The sequence below is a fragment of the Vipera berus genome (genome assembly GCF_964194415.1).
Source record: "Vipera berus genome assembly, chromosome: 8".
Classification (NCBI taxonomy): domain Eukaryota; kingdom Metazoa; phylum Chordata; class Lepidosauria; order Squamata; family Viperidae; genus Vipera; species Vipera berus.
Window position 1 is genome coordinate 20,955,094 of NC_138211.1, and position 19,829 is coordinate 20,974,922.

A 19,829-nucleotide genomic window follows, 5' to 3' on the forward strand; every position below is an offset into this window, starting at 1 on the left:
TATTGAGAGGATTTTTGAGAATGTATATGTAAATTCTCTAAGGTGATATATAATCAATAAGCAGCCTGGAAAATTTTGTAAAAAAAAACCCCTGAGAGAATCATTTTTGAAGGATGGCATATGTACTAAATTTATCTAGTGCATAATGGTCACTGCTACTGGTTGTTTCACGGGAGAGTAAAATTTGTCAGTGGGAATATTTTTTCATTATCTTATTAAGTATGCATGTTACTCACATTCCCAGATCCTCTCAAAAATAGGGATGGATTTAATATGGCAAGATAAAAATTTAGTTTTTAATGTAATGGTGTCAATTGATAATCCTAAATGTGGGGGCCTTGGGTGGCAACCCCTGGCTGGTTTTAAATGAGCTTTGTAATTAAATAGTGCTCATCCTGGTAGTTCTTGGATTAGAGACCACCAGGAGCTCCAGGACTGTAAACTAGATTGGGAAATCAAGATGGTAATTGCAAATCATGTTGATGTTATTGCCAAGAACATCTGATGTTTGTATCAAAAATCAAGCTTGACTCAAAGGTGTCCTTACAATAGCATTTGTGTGTATTTAAAAGAATATAACAGTCATATCTCTTACTTGATATTATTGAGTTGTTACATTATTGTTCAAGATAGGCTCTAACTTTTCAGTTTTCTCTGAGCTACTATCTTGAATAATGTTATAAAATATATTCAGTGTTTGCTCTTACAATCTTTCCTGAAACGGAACTCTTACCTGAACTCTTACCTTGTCTGGGAATGGTATAGGTCAGGGGTCAGCAACCTGAAACAGTGAAAGAGCCACTCGGAACCGGTTCCCTCACAAAAGGAAAAACTGGGAGCCGCAAAAAATGCATGCGCATGTGCGTACATGCGCGCATGCGCAGAACAGGGGTTGACTGAAGAGTGGAGCCAAGGCGAGATATGCACCTACCCTGCATATTTGAATTGATGGGTTGAACTTTTTTAGTCCCACTGTTGTTTTTTTGGACTGCACATGGCAGAGGACTGGGAGCCGCAGGAGACGGCTGAAAGAGCCGCATGCAGCTCCGGAGCCGCGGGTTGCAGACCTGTGGTATAGGGTCTCCTGCTTGAACAGGGGATTGGACTAGATGACCCCCCAGGTCCCTTCCAACTCTTGTTATTCTGAAACTGCATTTATAATTTTAGGTTAGTCCCAGGTTACCAGCAGAGTGTGATAAACATACTTTGCCCTGTTGTTCTTCCCTTAGTCTTTATTGATCCCTTGTTAGTGTTATTCAGTGGCTATCATTAGCGTAATAAGTAAAGGGCTACGCGTTGCTTCAGAGTTAAATCCTAAAAGGTATTTTGGAGCATCAATAAAGCACTGGTTTGTAACTCATAATCAGTTATGACTTTTCCTGAGATCACACAGCAACTGCAGGGGGGTGATCTTAGGAAAGGATGCGGCTGATTTAAAGAGCGCAGATGGTACTACATTAACAGTGGCATCCAGCAAGAGTACTTCAAATCCAAAGCACTGCACAGTCCTAGTACGCACTTGAATTCCTTTAACTAGTCCTAAAGCACAGTTGCTTTCAGAAGTAGGAAGAGGATAAAATTGGGAATCTGATACAGGAGCAAGAGAAGAAAGTTTGAGGGACATATTTGCTTGATGAGCCTTAAGTATAATTCCAATGGGAGTGGTGTAATAGTCTGTAACAGTTAGGTTGACAGTGAAGTGTCCACAGAAGGAAGTTGGAAAGCTACTCGATCTTTTTCTAAGCCCGAGCTTGTTGGATGACAAATAGTTGGCTCCCAAACTCAGCTCACCTTTACATTGAATAAGAATAGTATTGGGCAACCTGTTGGACAGCAATGTGACCATTAAGACTTTTGCTAGTCAAGGATGTAGCTTATGGCAGAGAATTTAGCAAGCTGGGGCTTGGGTCTGCTCTATAGCTTACCTGCATGATGTTGTCATTCTAAGGTCTCCTTGATTTTTAAAGTACCATTGGTCTCTGAATGATTTTTCTGTATACAGTATGTCAATTATGTTGACAGTTTTAAAGTTACACATTTTTTTGAGTCTTGATAGATTTGAAATCTTGAAGTAAATGAATTGCCAATGTAAAGTCTAATATTACTCTGTAACCCTGTTTACATTTTGGGGGGGGGATATTTATTTGTTAGATTTATGTTCTGCCTTTCTCAAGTCTTATTTGCCTATCTCCTTGCTAGAGCAATCAGTGTTGCTTTAGTGCAGGGATCTTCAAACTTGGCCCTTTTATGACTTGTGGACTTCAACTCCCAGAATTCCTTAGCCAGTGTGCCTGGCTGAGGAATTCTGGGAGGTGAAGTCCACAAGTCATAAAAGGGCCAAGTTTGAAGACCCCTGCTTTAGTGTCTATCCTGACTTGTTACATTTACTGTCTTGCTTAAATGGAAAAGTTCTGTATTTCTGGAAACCTACAATCCTTCCCTTTTAAGGGGAACTATATTTTGTATATTATATCTGGTTTTACCTCCTGTGTTAGCTGTGTGAGATAGATTGATCGGAGAAAAATAACAGTATGATTCACGTTAGGAGAATTTTGAATCCAGCTCTCCTGCCTGAGACAATCTTAGCTGCCCCACTCTTTTTCTTCTCTGCCGGTTAATTTCCTGCCCTGTGGCAATTAATTAATCCCAAATATTACTAGGGTGAGATTACAGAAAAGTATGAAGGAAGCATGTGGATTTCACTGAACAATTCAACTTGTATTGTGGAAAGGTATCTTGCATCCCAATGCCTCCATTCTTTTACATGTTGACATAGCACCTTCATTCTGGGCATATTTAACTACTAATTCTGCATATTTGTCCTGATGTCTGTACCATAACATAAGCAACGTCTATGTAATGATGTAGGACTGTAAAATCCCCAAATAACTTTAGTGTTCACTTTTTAGGTGTACACTTATCCGCTCTGGCAGCAGCCCTTTTTCCCCCCTAAAACTCTCTTCTTTCTTTTTTCTCTCCTTAATACTTGGACATTTCTACTAAACATTCCAGACAAGAGTGAGACTTTTAGTTTTGAAGTGGCCATACTGTACTAGCTATGTTACAGTATGCCCAGCAGAATACAGTAGCGATCTAGGGAGGATATGTTTGAGAAAGGAAGAAGACATTGATTTTGATTCCTAGATAAAGAATATTTATTTATTAAGCTTACAGTCTGAAAGTATCATACAGAAAAGTTTATAAAATTTGTCCCAGTGAATTATCTCTAAGAAGGCCTAGTTAGGATTTGGCTTTGTGATGCTTGTGGTTTTTTTATTTAGATCAGAATTTAATACTAACCTGTGATGTGGTTTGTTTGGTTTTGGTTAGTGTGTTGTATGACCACTGTCACATTGTTTTGTAAACTATGGTCTATGACTTGCTATATAGTACTGTATTGCATGGATCCTACCATTGGGACTTATTCAGCAAATTATGTTTAAAACTATTTCTTAGGCAATATGTGATTCCAATCTATAGACTTTAGGAATTGCTGGCCAGTGCAGTAATTAGCTTATATTTCTTTGTTGACTATAGAGATGTTTCTTTTTATTATGACTATCAGGGAAACAATTGAATGAGTGGAAGACTCTCCCCTCCACCAGACTTGTGGAGGGGAATTCCTATTTGCTTCTGGGCTACCAGACAAGCTGTTAAAAACAAACCTAGTGTAAACAGATGCTGTCTCCTAGTCCACATCCAAAATAATTGGTCCTTTATCAAACTGTTTCAAGAAGGTAGTGCTATACATCTTGGAGAACATTTGAATATTTTTGCATGCTTTTTGCTAGTGTGTAAGCAGCACCGGCACTTAATTTATTATCTGTCAGTTTAATTTCTCAATTGTCACTCCTTTGAGCATCTTCATATGCTGTTGTGAATGGAGCATGGTTGTTTTTTAAAGTGTAATATAAAGGAACAGTCTGAAAATCCATATGTTTTTATTAACATTGTTTTAGAAGTCCACAAAGAGCCTCTTGGTAATATTTTCTTAAAGTTCAGGTCCTTAAACAGTGAGACATAGCGCTCGTGTTTGAACTACGGAGCTGTCTGTCTAATATATTTCATCTCCTTTCACTGTACACATGTTGTACTTTGATAATGAAGGTTCACTCAGTTATGCTGATGTGTTTTGTAAGGTTAATACAGAGTTGGTCTGGAGTCAGGCACTGCCAAAAACAAATGCAGATAAGTCCTCGAATTATAATCACAATTGAGCCCAAAATTTCTGTTGCTAAGTGAGACATTTGTTAAGTGAGTTTTGCCCCGTTTTATGATCTTTCTTGACAGAGTTGTTAAGTGAATCACTGCAGTTGTTAAGGTTGTTAAGTGAATCTGGCTTCCCCATTGTCTTTGCATGTTAGAAGATCGCAAAAGGTGACAGCTATGCAGCCGTCATAAATATGAGCCAGGTGCCAAGCGCCTGAATTTTAATCATGTGACCATGGGATACTGCAGTATTTGTAAGTGTGAAAAAGGGTCATAAGTCACATTTTTGATGCTGTTGTAACTTTGAATGGTCACTGAATGAATTATTCTAAGTTGAGGACTACCTGTAAATAGATAAATAGTTCAACATAATTTTCAGAGTGAATTTACCTAGCCCTTTCATTGCCAGCTGTTCAACACAACTTTAGAAAAAATGTACTTTGATGTGTGGGATCATTTTTACAAAGTTTATTTATTATAAATTGCAGAAATACTACTGTCTTGTAAGCTGAACTATGGTGTGGTTTGTACAGAAATACTTGTTTACTAAATACTGTAAAATTTGCAAGTTGTGTGTGCAGAACTATTTTGTGTATGTTGGCTGATTGAGTTCATGTTCTTTTGTAAAATGATCTTGCCATTTTTCAGATACAGTTGAATTATTTTTTAATTTTTTTTTAATTTTAATTCCATTTATATCCCGCCCTTCTCCGAAGACTCAGGGTGGCTTACAAGCTTAGCATCTAAATTATCTAAATTAAATTTAATTATCTAATTATCTAAATTAAATTAAATTATCTAAATTAAATTATCTAAATTATCTAAATTATCTAATTATCTAAAGTATGACAGTCTTGAAACTTTCTAATAAAATATTTTAAATTATAGCATTCTGAAAAGTCTTGTAGAATAAAAGTTTCCTTATTTTAAAGAGTGATATATGATTCCTTAGGGAAAATTATTTGAGAAACTGAGAGCTTTCAGATATTTGTGCCTGGAACTCCTGTTGTTTGTTTCTGTTGGAAGTTGTGGTCCATAACAGCTGGAGGGACCTATGTTAGGAAAGTCTAGCAGCTTATATTTTGGAAAACCTCTAAAATAGTTGCTCCTAATTCTCAAAGTAAATGTTATCTTTGGCCCCCCCAATGCTTCAAAAGAAACACCATCTAGTAAATTATGGAGAATGCCTGTTTATATTGGCTAATAACTCAATTCATTGAATGGGAGCCAATGTATTGTGCCAAGACATAAAGACAACTCTTTGTGATTCAGAACTTAATTGACCTGAAACAGTGGTTAGATGATATTGCTTTGTTTGGATCATTGTATTTCAGTTTAATAACCTAAACTAAATATGAGAATGCCTTCACTCTTTTCATGAACTGGCAAACAAACCAGGAAGTGTTCCATTAGCTGTAGTTCCTTGTCCAAGACGAACTAATAAATTATGATTGCCAGGGCATTAATATTTTCCCTAGCTTTTAAATATAATTTTCCAATTTAAGAAGTAGAAAATCTTCCACGTTTGCTTGTTTGGTAATTCATACTTACCTTATTTCTTGGCTGTTCATTGAACTGACTCAACTATTTCCAGCAATTTACCAGCAATTTACTTTTCTTGGCCTTTGGTGAGAGTCTGAATATCTTGAATTTGCAAACTAGCCCAGACACCATGTTCAATTGCAAGGCATTAGAAGAGTTCTGACCCAAAGCAGCTGGAGACTGCCTGGTTGCTTAGCCCTATCGCAGTGGTGGCGAACCTATGGCACGTGTGCCAGAGGCGGCACTCAGAGCCCTCTCTGTGGGCACGCACGCCATCGCCCCAGCTCCACCACCCCCTGTGGCCCCCTCCTCACCAGCAGCCCTCCCCCAGAGGAGAGTGGCCCTGGCTGCAGCCTGCACAGAGCAGCGCAATCAAGGACATGAGAGCCGGTAAGCAAGGACAAGACTCCGCCCTCGCACCCCATCGCGTGCAGATGATGTTGCGGGGCGCGGGCAGAGGGTGTGGCCGCCATAACGCTGCTGGACCGCCTGGGCGATCTGGTGTGGTGGGCCATGGAGGCAGTGGGTGGCCCTGCGGGCAGGAGAGGCGGGGGTGGGGCAGGGGCAAGGTGGTTTTTGGGCACTCGGTCTCTAAAAGGTTCGCCATCACTGCCCTATTGTATGTGCTACGAATATTTTCGGAGTCATAGTCAGTAAAATATTGCGTGGCATGTCAAAAGTTTTTGAATGCTTCTAATTCTACAGAATTACTGGTAGAGGGATGGTGCTGTTGAGTCCTGTTCTGTGCATGTCCTTTGAAACAGTTTTGAATTGTTAAATTAAGATGACTCGTGGGATCATCTTAATTCTAGCATAACATGGGGCACCTTTTGTGACCTGACAAGCAAAGTCAATGGGGACACCAGGTTCACTTAACAGCCGTGTTACTGACATTTGCAGTGATTCACTTAACAATGGCGGCAAGAAAGGTCATAAAATGGGGCAAAACTCACTTAACAGATATCTCACTTAACAATGACATTTTGGGGTCCCTTGTGGCCATGGGTCGAGGACTATCTACACATGCCAGATTTTGTGGAGAGCAATTTTAATAGCAAGTAGCAGAAGAATTGTAGAATTCATACGTATGAATTGGTGCATCAGTTTGCTTTTGCGGTCCTCAAAAGTGCTGAGTAAATGCTTACGGAGTTTCATGATACTACATTATGTCAGTAATAGGTTTTTTGCTCTTCTGACTTGCCATTTCCAAGTGATAGTTTAACTTAGTAGAGAGCCGTTTTGATTTATTGAAAAAAGTTGTATCATTTGACAGCATGTGTACTAATGTTGCAAGGTATCTGACACCTCACTAGTCTTGTGGAGAGAACAAAAGATATGATGGTGATCCATCTGGAGGAGGACCTGGTAATGTATGTTTCTGGCATTTGGTTTCTAATCCTGCTGTGTGTAGTCTAGCTCTCAATGATCTATACCAGATATGTCAAACTCGTGACGTCGCGCAACGTATCAGAGCCTTTTCGCCATTGCTGGCAATGGGGTGGGCGCAGCTTCCAGATGATGCGTCCGGCCTGCGGGCCTGCAGTTTGACACCCCTGATCTATACTATCTTAGAACACAAATATTCGAAGCAGTAATAAAATAAATTGATTTTGTAAAATGAATCAAGACAATTTACCATATAAATAAAATACAAGATAAAGTTTCATTTGAGTCCAGCTCAATTTGCAGTGATTTAATTGAAACACCAGTATAGTTTTCTGAGAAAATAGGGTAGTTTACTTGCAGCATATTTTTAAGAAGTCTTGATCTCTGCTGGTCTCTGACTGTAATAAAACTGATTTGATTTAATTTCCTAATCAGTAGCCTGGTAGTCTCCCATCTACGGTAATAAAATCCCAATCTACTCTTGGTTCCCTTTTGAGATCACCCAAGGTTAGCTAGGCCCTGCCACTTGATATATATACTGTATATATATATATGTGTGTGTGTGTGTGTGTATGTGTATATGTATACACACATACATATATATGTATGTGTGTATGTTACAAATTTGCTGTTACAATTAATTTTTTTTTAATAACCACGTATTTTATATTTTAAATAAATACGATTCAGATTTCTTGTCATGCAGCCCATTTGCATTATGCAATATTTATTGAATGTATCTATGAATTAAGGATTTTTGTTTGGCTTTATTTGTGAATCCCAGCAAAATTGCTTACTTATTCTTTCAGGATGCAAAATCTTCTAGAAGCTTAATTGGGTAAACCAGTGTTTCACCAAAAGATTCTGTGTGTCTGTATTTTAACATATTTGTGCTCAGATTTCATTTTAAACGTGATCATTACAAGTTTCTTTTGTTGGCTATCTCTTAGAAATCTGTTTTAATCACCGTTTTTTTTATCCATTTTAAATGGTAAGATAGCCCAATGTTATTAAAATCTTCTGCTTTATTGGCATTTTTGGATGGATTGCTTAGAGCTATTTTAAATGAAACATTCTGCCAGAGAAATCTTTAGTCATAAGAGAGCATAATCCAAATAATTTCTGTTCTTACTAATGAGAGTAGTTTTGTAATACAGCCGCAGTTCCTTTTGCCAAAAGGAAAATAGCTAATACTGCTTAGCCCAGGGAGGAAGTAAACAAGCTATTTATATCTGTAGTTATAATGCTGGGGATTGCCTCTCTGATTTGAGGCAACCTTTGAACGAAGTTTCCTCAAGATATTCCTCTTAGCAAGCTCTAGCGGATTTAGTTCTAATTATGTTTGAATAGTTATTTATAGACTCAGCTTAAAACCTTAGCTAAACTAAGACAAAATGTATTTAGTTTGATTTTTTTTTTAAATTTAGAAAACAGATCAAGGTGAAGGCTTGAGGCCAGTTCAGTCCACCCGTTTAAGGCGCCAGGTTAGAAACCAGGAGATTGTGAGTTCTAGTCCAATTTGGCAACTTTAGGCCCGTCACTCTGTCTCAGCCTATGACATGAAGCTTAGGCGACATGCCAGATGTCAGTTCCTGATGCAACCAATGATCAACACTTGATTGATTTAAAAAAAAAAGGACTTTTCACTTGCAGAAAAAACAAGGAAGGAAAAAAAATCGAGAGGTGTACAGTAGCAAAGTGTCTTTTAAAACCTAATTCTAATTTTAGTTCTTGTTGACGTAGCATTATCGGTCTCTTAAAATTCCTTATGAAAGATCCTAAACTGAAAGGTACTTTTTGTGTTAAACAAGGGTGCAGCAGCCAACAACCGTCCTGTAGAGGAAATGGAACATTGCATGCTGAGAGTAGGTGTAGCCTAAGAATAGAAGTAACTGAAACATTAGGTGGTTTTACACAGCATTTTGAAGGCACTAGTGCAGTGATGGTGAACCTTTTAGAGACTGAGTGCCCAAACTGCAACCCAAAACCACTTATGTATCGTCGGATGCCGGGTGGGCGTGGCCCATTGGGTGGGCGTGGCCAATTGAGTGGATATGGTCCATTGGGTGGCCGTGGCTGCAGTGGTAACAGCAGACTGGGTGGGACTAAAAAGTTCAATCAATTCCAACCTTGCAAGATCTTTTTTTTTCGTGAGAAGTTGAAATTGATTGATTGATTAAACCTTTTATTTTATTTTTTTTTGCACACGGCGGTGGAGGCCTAAAGCGAAAAGGTTTTATAAAACTCAGCTGAAGGCCTAGGACTGGGGCGATGGTGCGTGTGCCCACAGAGAGGGTTCTGCATGCCACCTGTGGCACGCGTGCGATAGGTTCGTCACCATGGCACTAGTGAGTTGCTTATTTTCTCATAGGAAAGTAGTATTTTTTGTTTACCCTCCGTGCTTTATTTAAATTTCACATTATTTAGTCACTGATTGATAAAATTGAACAGTCTGAAGTGATATTTTTATTTGTTTAGACTAGATGGCTTAAATAGCTTGTTCCAGTTTTGTAATTCCTTTGTTCTCCACTTTTGAGCCTGGGAGTTGGGACATTGAGTTATGGTGGTTCTTGCCATTTTCTGCATCTTAGGTTTCCTATCTGAGGTCATGCAAAACCTATTCTCAATAATGGTTGTTCTAAGGGTTCCGTATCCTCCTCACTATGATTTTATACATATGTAGAAACATCTGGAGGAAATAGTTTTTGGATATAAGCTCCTGTGAACTGATGATAATTCTTCCTTTCATTAAATCCAGATGAGGTGTTCTGTTTTTATATTTATGCTTATGATTGGTAGGAGACAGAATCACTGGGCCAGTAGATCATACTTTCCTTTAAGATGAGCTTCATATGTGAAATATATCCAGGTTATTCTGCGAATCCTATTTAAGATGGTTTGTGCTGTCTTATCAGTTAGCTCTGCTACTGGAAGACAAACCTAGGCCTTGGGGACGTCCAATTGAAATTGGATGAATGAAGCTACCTTTAAAAATGATTCAGGCCATTTTGTGGGTGTCAGAGACTATTTGTCCCTCTTACACAATCATGTTGTCCATGGGGTCGCAATGGGTCGGACACGACTTCGCAACTAACAACAACAGCACAATCAGAGATTATGGCATTGCTTGGCATGTTGATTGTCCATGCTCTTCCTTAGCTTCAGTCTATCAGTTTTGATCTTTAACTAAGCTAAACATGACAAAGTGTGGGAAGGAATTAACAGAAAAAAAATGTATATAATACTTTCATAATCATAATTCATCCTTTTCTCCTATTGGTGTGATACTTTGTTTGGATTTTCCTGATAAAATACATTTTAAAAACATGCCTCAATCCAAATTCAGGGCAGAAAATATCTCCTTTCTTAAGTATTACCCATTTAATTAAGGTTTAGAAGTCTCAAAATTATGGAATTGCTTTCTCACAGGGAGGTAAAGGAAGGTAAAGGTTCCCCCGCACATGCATGCTAGTCGTTTCCGACTCTAGGGGCCGGTGCTCATCTCCGTTTCAAAGCCGAAGAGCCAGCGCTTGTCCGAGGACGTCTCCGTGGTCATGTGGCCGGCATGACTAGACGCCAAAGGCGCACGGAACGCTGTTACCTTCCCACCGTAGTGGTCCCTATTTTTCTACTTGCATTTTTTATGTGCTTTCGAACTGCTAGGTTGGCAGAAGCTGGGACGAGTAACAGGCGCTCACTCTGTTACGCGGCACTCGGGATTCGACCCACCAAACTGCCGATCTTCTGATCGACAAGCTCAGCGTCCTAACCCACTGAGCCACCGCGTCCCTCCCAAAGGGAGGTACTTCACATTAAAAGTTAGTTGCCTAACTGTGATCATCTTCTTTCAAAAAGCTTTTGATCCTTGATTTCTTTTCTACATTATTTCTACATTTCTTTTTTTTTTTAAAAAAAGACACTTTCTACCTGGTTAATATATTTTAATCTGGGATTTAAAAACCGCACAAATAAGCACCAGGTTTGCAATGTTCTGTTGGAATTTTTAGTATTTTAAACAAGTTGGTCATTCGTCTCTAATGGCATGTCTGGAATAAACTTTTGAAAATCTTCAAAAGACAGGTGACTTGTTGAAGATATCGAAGTAATCTCTTGGTCTTTACATTTCCATTTCATTAACATTGCATTTCCTCCTGAGCAAACTTTGGAGCCGGCAGAAAACAGACATATTGCTTGTGGAATATTTGGTTTGGATGGAGCCAATGTAAAAAAAAAAATTCTTTGTGGTTGCTGGAGGACCGAAGTAAGATGAGAGCAGACCTCACCCCCTTTGAGGGGGGTCTGTTCCAACCAGAGCAGGATTAGATGAGTCGCTGTATTCCAGCTTGTTTATCTGACAGGGGAGAGTCATGATCGGAACAGATGGCCGCCATCTGTGCGTAACTCTGGAAACCCCAGTGCCACAAAATTAGTCTGAATTTTCTTCACCGGGTTGGTAAACAGGTGAAATGATTCCTAATAACAAACACAGCGTATTGTGTAAATGGTATCCATTTGTGCGTTTCCATAATAGTGACAAGAAACAAAGCAACAGGAGGAAGCGGAGCCCGGGTTGGAATTTTAAACAAAGAACATGACAGACTATTGGCATTTAGTCAGAAAGGCCGTAACGGAGCCCATCTAGGTAAAGATGCAGGAGCTGAGGTCCCATCCCCCCCAAAAAGGTGCCATAGGAAAATGCTGCCTTTATTTGATTAAAGGAGTTGCTGTAGGAACCAAACTTAAAAATGTTGCAAATATTAACGGCTAAAGCACAAGGCATCTTCAGCCAGCTATAATACCTTAAACATTTTTTTCCCCCAGTTAAAACAGTTGTTATAATGTTAATGGACTCTAGTGCTGGCATAACCTCTCTTTAACAGACTTGAATGCAACCTTTTCCGTCTGTGCTTATTAAAGCTAACTAAGTGGGGAGGAGTTAATTGGAAGGTGATTCGTTCAATCTGCCAATATGTGGGAGATTGGCTGCTATACTTTGTCAGCTATTAGCTTCCAGATTTATTTGCTGGGTTATTTAAGAATGACCAATGTATAGAAAAACTGTTAAATTGCCCTGTCTTCACCTCCCAATGATGAGCCTGTTCCCTTTTATTAGTAATTATATGGACTGTAGATAGTAACAATTAGCCATGGTTCAAACCAGAATTTTTTTGGTATCTTTAAATTTAAAGTGTTTAAGAACAAATGTGGTCAACTTTCAATTTAAAAAATGCTTAAAAGATCTGTACAGTACAGCTGAGTCTAATCTCAGTAACAGTTGCAGCCTACTCTTGCTTTTCCTACATAAGGGTAAATCATATTATATCTCTACTTGCTTCTTTACCATACAGGTAGTCCTCGACTTATGACCACAATTGAACCCAAAATTTCAGTTGCTAAAGAAGAGGGTTGAGTGAGTTGCATCCCATTTTACGACCTTTTTTGCCACAATTATTAAGCAAAATCACTGCAGTTATTAAGTGAATCATGCCTTCATTAAGCAAATTGGCTTCTCCCATTTGCTTGTTGGAAGCCAGCTGGGAAGGTTACAAATGGCAATTCACATAACGCTAGGTCAGTGCAACTGTCATAAATACATGCCAGTTGCCAAGTGTCTGGATTTTAATCACGTGATCATGGGGATGCTACTATGGTTGTAAGTGTGAAAACTAGTCATAAATCACTTTTTTCCAGTGCTGTTGAACGGTCACTAAACAAATGGTTGTAAGTCGAGGACTACCTGTACTGTATAAATATGTGAAGCAAAACTCCATTCTGCTATGATTATCTACCAAAATGTTTCCCTTCAAATTTTTATGATGTGCTAATAAAATTCAGCTTGATTATACTGCAAGGTACATTCTTTTAAGCCTGTGCAACTTACACAACTTTATTTAAACTTAAGCTTTAAAGGGATTATTTCTTCCTTTCAGCGTTTTAGGATGATATGTGTATAATAGAAAATTAGGCACATTTACTGTTCATTACTTTTCCATGTGGGGTTCTGAGAGTTAGTTGTTTTGCAGGAATTGGCAAAAACTTGGTTGAGTTATATTCAATATAAGCAATTTTGTGGGATGAGATATGTAGTTACTTTAGCAGTTTGTGTTGTCTTCCACAGTTCAGGAATTCTGTATTTTCTATTTAAAGTGGAAAGGAAGGGTTTTTATTCTTTCCCTATGCAGTAACAGCCAAATTACAAAATGGTGTTTCAACATGAGTAGAGTACTTTCCATCTGCAGTTTTATGGCTTGTGACTGCTGTGCTGATTAGTAGTAGACCCTTTGGAATTTCTCTGCACACGAAAGTAAGGCTGGAGGAAGATTATGGAAGGTTGTAGGATTGTCTGTTTTAACAATGGGCTGTAGCAGGACTCTGTTTGTATGCTGTTACATGGAAGAGAATGTGGATGGAAAAGAAGATCCTTGAAGGCAAATATAACACAGTGACCTTACCATGGTATTCGCTTTCCTTTGCTGGAAGAGGATGTGATGTTTGCAGTCCTATTTTTATGTTTATGATTATCTTTTAGTTGTGGAGTCAGTATGTGAGTGCAGTTCTGTTGCTGTGTGTGTTGTGAGACAGCTCCAGGATCATGGATATTGCACAATTGTTGGTCAGGGTATTGGAATGCAGAGATGTATGACATAGAATAAAGGGGACTTTGGAAGAAACAGGGGCTTAAGAAGTAAAGGTACCCCAAGTGAGGCTAGAGAAGATGCATGCAGCCATGTATTTACACAAAAGTAAATTGCAAACTTTGAAGGAATTAAGGTTTACCATCCAACTCTGCAACTCCACGGAGGGATATAGTCAATATGGTCAGTAGCAAGGGTTGATCTGAGCTTCAGTGCAAATCGTGGCTAATAAAAGGACAAAAACACATTATGATGTTCAGTATAAACTAGACAGTCCAGCAAAATGTATTTTAAAAATACTAACTAAGCTATCCATTCTCGTTTTATCTCCTCTCCTCCCCACTTCACTTTATGACATTGTCATTACTTTGGATATTTTTATATCTGTTTCTTCAGACTGGAGTCCCAGGTTTAGAAACTAATTTTTCTTTCCTTGTCATTGCCAAAGGGAAGCTCCGAACCGAGATACTGTCAGCCATAAAGTTGTTTTTGAAATGGTTGTTCTTTATGTGATAGAACATGCTCATTGAACCAGTAATAAATGCTTTTTACAGAAATAAGAAATGTTTGCCTCTTCTTGTTTGGTACAAGAAAAGCCATTCATGTTAATAACACGAATCTTTGTTACAGCAAGAGTTAATTTTAAAAATCCATGGATCAACTTTGAAATCTTGGGGAATGTTCCAATCTTCAGAACTGTGGCTGTTTTTGTGTGTTTTAGAAATAGGCAGGCCTTGGAAATTTATTGCAATAATAATTAAAAACAATAAATGCCCATCCATTGGCACATAGTAGGGAAATGACTGGTGTTAGTTTGAGGTCAGAGACAATGATCTTTCTGTCAATGAGCATTGGTGATATTTATATAGATTTCAGTAGGACAATTGCCAGCTCCATAGGTTAATGTACCCTGCTGGTGCCCGAATAAGGTATTAGTTATACAGTGAAATGTTCATTGCATCATATCTGTGGATTAAACTGCTACACCCTTGATCAGGGACAGGCAACTACAGGTAGTCCTTGACTTATGACCACAATTGAGCCCAAAATTTATATTGTTAAGTGAGACATTTGTTAAGTGGCATATAAATTTAATAAAATAAATAAAGTGAGTTTTGCCCCATTTTATGATTTTTCTTGCCACAGTTGTTAAGCGAAATCAGTGCAGTTGTTTTAAGTTAGTAGGACGGTTGTTAAGTGAAATCTGGCTTCTCCATTGACTTTGCTTATCGGAAGGTCATAAAAGGTGATCACGTGATCCCGAGACACTGCAAAGGCCATAAATACGAGTCAATTGCCAAGTGTCTGAATTTTGATCACACGACCGTGGGGATGCTGCAATAGCCATAAACCATGAAAAATGGTCACAAATCACTTTTTTTTCAGTGATGTAGTAACTTTGAACAGTCACTAAACGAACTGTCGTAAGTCAAGGACTACTTGTAACGTCAAACGTTTCCCATTGCCCCAAATTTCAAGGATCCCTCTCTCGGCCTTCGTTCTTGTACATCCAGACCCTTTCTTCTGAATTGCACTGCTGTTGTGAACAGGAGTGTGAAACATTGGCCAGAGTCTTCCCTCATGTCCCATCAGAGCAGAGGTAGTCAGCTGACTCGGGAATTCTGGGAGTTGAAGTCCATGAGTCATAAAAGAGCCGAGGTTGCCTACCCCTGCATCAGAGGATATGAGGACTCTTGTCTCATAATGATTACTTGGTTCAGAAGGTATCTTTTGTTTTTTTTGTTTTTTTTTTAAAAAAACACACAGTAAGTATAACCTACCAGAGTTTTGAAGCACTGAATGTTGCAGAACAAAGAATTGCTTAAATAAAGAAGCAGACTTTTAAAGATTTTTTAAAAATATAATTTTTATTGTTTCTACATAGAGAAAACCCAAATACAGAAATATATAAAGAAAAAAGAAAAGAAAAAAGAAAATGTGCAGAAGAGACTCGGTTAAAGAAAGAGGAAAAAATAGCAATTAAAAAAGTGACTTCTGACTTTTACAATAGTTCTAAACTTATTATCCCGACTCCTCCTTTAACATTAGCCCATTCAATCCATTTTTAAGCATCAAATCCAGAAAACACAATTTCACTTTTTTCCCATTTTCATCAAAAAGTCCAAGGGTTTCTTCTCTTGTTTTGTGCCTGACCAAACGGCGGTTTTGCCATTTCTGCTAATTCTGCTATCTTCACAATCCATTCCTCCATTGCGAGTGCTTCAGTATTTTTGCATTGTTGTGCATAAAATAATCTTGCTGCGATGATCATATATAAAATAATTGTTTGTCTTTTCTAATTTGAGTATCCATAAGTCAATTAGAACAATTAGTTTCCTAACAATGGTTGGAAACTAATTAAGGAAAGAACCAACCCAGAACTAAGGAGAAATTTCCTAAAACAGTGAGAACAATTAACCAGTGGAATGGCTTGCCTTCAGAAGTTGTGGGTGCGTCATCACTGGAGGATTTTAAGAAGAGACTGGACAACCACTTGTCTGGAATGGTAGGGTCTCCTGCTTGAGCAGAGGGTTGGACTAGAAGATCTCCAAGGGCCCTCCCAACTCTGTTTTTCTGTTATTCTTTTGTAAGTCCTTTATATTTCTTAGATAATTTCTCAGGTCCTATGCCAACTGCACAGCATTTTATAAAAATTCTCTCTCAAATTATAAAACAATGCGAATTTAAGTCCTTTTGTCCACATTCTCTTCCATTGATCCATCCTTATATTATAATTAAAATTCTTAGGCCATTTAATCATTCAACTTTTAATTTGTTCTTCATCTGCTTCAAGTCTCAAAAAGTTGTATATTATTGCAATCACATTGTCATAATTTGTACACAATTCATTTTCATTTTCTGTTTTGTGTCATTCAGTCTCCATTATCTTTTTGTCTACAGTGTAATAAATCTTTTTTTAACTGTGCATATAAAAGCATTGAAAATGAAAGCCCTCTGCAGTTAATTGCTCTCTTGATTTCATCTTAAGTTGTCTATCTTCTTGTATTAATAACTCTAGATATGATAACCGTTTGGCTTTGCTTGCTGGTTCTTTTCTATAAAAGGCTTCCTGTGTTGACACCAGTTAAGGTATTTTGGGCACAACCTGAGTTTGCATTTGTGCATATCCTTAATCAAAGCAGCTTACATTCTTTTCAGGATATTAGTATTCAGAAAGCACTATTGATTTGAAGACGTTTAATATCAATGATAAAAAGCTATTCTTTCTTAAGCTTCTTAAGAATGGGGATGGTGTATCACGTGAATGGTTCTTAAAATGCACCAAGAAATTGTTTTTGCATTGGAAAATGTTTTTGTTGGAAGTTAAAATTGATCACATTTACACTAGTCACATTGAAAACTTGAATGGGTCCAGTGGGCAGGTAAGCTCTCTTCTCTGTCTTAAATAACAAATAGTGAGGGAGAGAAATGTGGATGATATTCCTGAAATATCTGCAGACAGATATTGTTGTGTGGAAGATTCAAATAATTGGTTTTCTGTTGCCTTATGGGAGAAAGGAGAGTAGAAATAATATCGGTAATCCTTGATCTAGATCAAGGGTCTCCAAACTTGGCAACGTGCTGACTGGGAAATTCTGGAAGTTGAAGTCCACATGTCTTTTAAGTTGCCAAGTTTGAAGATCCCTGATCTAGACCATTCGTTCAATAACTGCTCAAAGTTACTATGGTGGTGAATAAATGGTGCTTGTGACCATTCTTCTGAGTTCTGGCCATTCCAGCGTCCCCAAAGTCACATGATCATGATCTGGGCACTTGGCCACCGTTTCACAGTTATGAGTTGCCATCACTAAGTGATGTGATCGCACTTTACAACCATATTAGTTAGCGATGGAAATTTCTGTTCCAATTGCTGTCATAGGTCTGGGACAACCTATAGTAATAAGAGTAAATAAATAGTAATAATAATAAATTGAAGGAAATAGGAGGATTTTCTTAATGGGGGTGTCCTTGAAGAGGATTCGGAAGCTTCAGCTAATTCAGAATGTAGTGGCCTAAATAGTTTTGCACGAAACCTGACTTGCTCATGTGTTACTTCTTCTCTGGGAGTTGAGCTGGGTGACTATCTGCTTCAGGTAAAATTCAGGGTTCTGGTTATCACCTCTGCCCTATTACAATTACCTGGCTCATCGGGGCAGGAAGGCACGGTATGATACGGGTCCCATTGATGAAGGATTGTCATCTGGTGGGACCATGAAGAAGAACCTTCTCAGTGGTGGTCCCTTCTTTATGGAACTTCATTCTCCTCAAGATAGGGTTGGCTTCCACCCTGCTGCTTTTCTGAAAGACCATAAAAACATGGTTTTGTCAGCAGGCCTGCGGATCATAAATGGGAATGGTGCTGATCAAGTGGCTGTTTTGATTGAATGGTTACTGCCATGGGGGGGCGGGGGAGGGGACGTAGAGAGGGAAGATGACAATGATGATGATGGATCTTTTAAATTCTTTAAAAGTCATTCGGGAGAAGGGCGGTATATAAATATTATTAAATAAATAAATAAAATAAATATTGAAAGTTTCCTAGAACCACCTATGTGTGAGTTGTGCAGTTATATAAATTAAGAGAGAGGGAGGGAGGGAGGGAGGAAGGAAGGAAGGAAGGAAGGAAGGAAGGAAGGAAGCATTCCACAGTGAAGTGGATGTACTCAGGGTATTGTGAATTAATAGATTAATCCATGGATTCTTAGTGGGAACATTTTTGATATTCAACGTTGTTCATCTTATGGAAAAAAATCCTTAGAGGGTTTCAAAAGAAGACTAATTCATTTTTTTGTCCAAGGTGCTTTCCTGCAGTAGATCAGAACTTGAAATTGTTTTATTCTGACACAGTTTTTGTTTTATTCTGACTTCAGTTTCTTTGTTCATGACTAAAAACAGCTAAGAGGTATGTCTTTTATTGTGGCTTATGAACTCTCTCCTTATAGCCCTAGTGAATCCAGTTATGAGAACCAGTAGTGAAATATTAAGCAATTTTTTTTTACAATTAGAGGCTGATATTATTTCCACCCCATGTTTCAGTAGCTGTGAGCTGTTTCTGCTGTGCTGTTCCGTTGTGTTGTTAATTTGCTTTCTTATATAACATCTGTTTTATTGCATGTTTTATTTATTTACCTGGCTGTCATCCTGGTTGCTGTAAGAATGCAAAGTAGTTTGAAAATATATTCATGACAATTGTTTTCACCCTGAAACAGCAGTTGAAGTGATGATAAGAAACCCCATCACGTTGTTATGCTTTCAAGATAGAGGAAATTAAAAGTGCTGTGAGATTAGGGATTTGAGAAAGCAGTCTTTAATGGTGAAGAAATCAGTCTTTCAATGGCATGTTTTTAGAAGCAGTCTTAAAAGCAGGGCTATCCAACCTTAGCAACTTTAAGATCTGTGGCTGGCTGGGGATTTTTGGGAGTTGAAGTCCACCAGTTTTAAAGTTGCCAAAGTTGGACATTGCTGCATTAAAGATTGAAGAACAATTAGCCTAAGTCTCTAACCCCTACTGAACATGCAGATGTGTTGAACTACAGCTTTTGTCCTGCAGATCCACACTCACCATGCTGGTGTGAATGATAGAGGTTGTCAGGCACATCTGGAGATTCAGTAATCTTACGCTTAGGCTGACCACAAAGCATAACCTTAATGCCCTTCAGATAGAGTTGTAGTTTAACTCTATCTGGAGGGCAGTTGATAAAGGACTAGTGTAATGGATCAAGCTTTATCTTTTGTTTGATTCAAGAACAGAAGCAAAAAAAAATGCTTGACTTGTCAGATTACAGTCATTATTGAACTTACCGAGTCAAGTATCGTTCTCTGTAATGTGTTTTTAAAAGTACGTGGATTCCCAAAAGAATGTCTCATAGCCGCTTCTGAGGCTCTGGGCCCAGTGTCAGAATTGAGTGGCGTTTTCCGTATCCCGCAGCCGTAGATGAAAAAGGGTCTGATCTTAAAATCTCTGCATGCTAAAAGGATTGTGCGGTCTCCAAGGGTACAGTTGGCCAAGGACAGAGGCATTGTCAGGGCATTTTGAGATTTATGATACTTTTAATC

The 19,829-nt window shown here is 38.4% G+C and overlaps 1 protein-coding gene across 2 annotated transcripts in view; it reads left to right on the plus strand.

Annotated features, from left to right (window-relative positions):
- Nucleotides 1-19,829, plus strand: part of KAT6A (lysine acetyltransferase 6A) — a 71,776-nt gene that overhangs the window by 2,679 nt on the left and 49,268 nt on the right. The gene's annotated exons all lie outside the window — the stretch shown is intronic.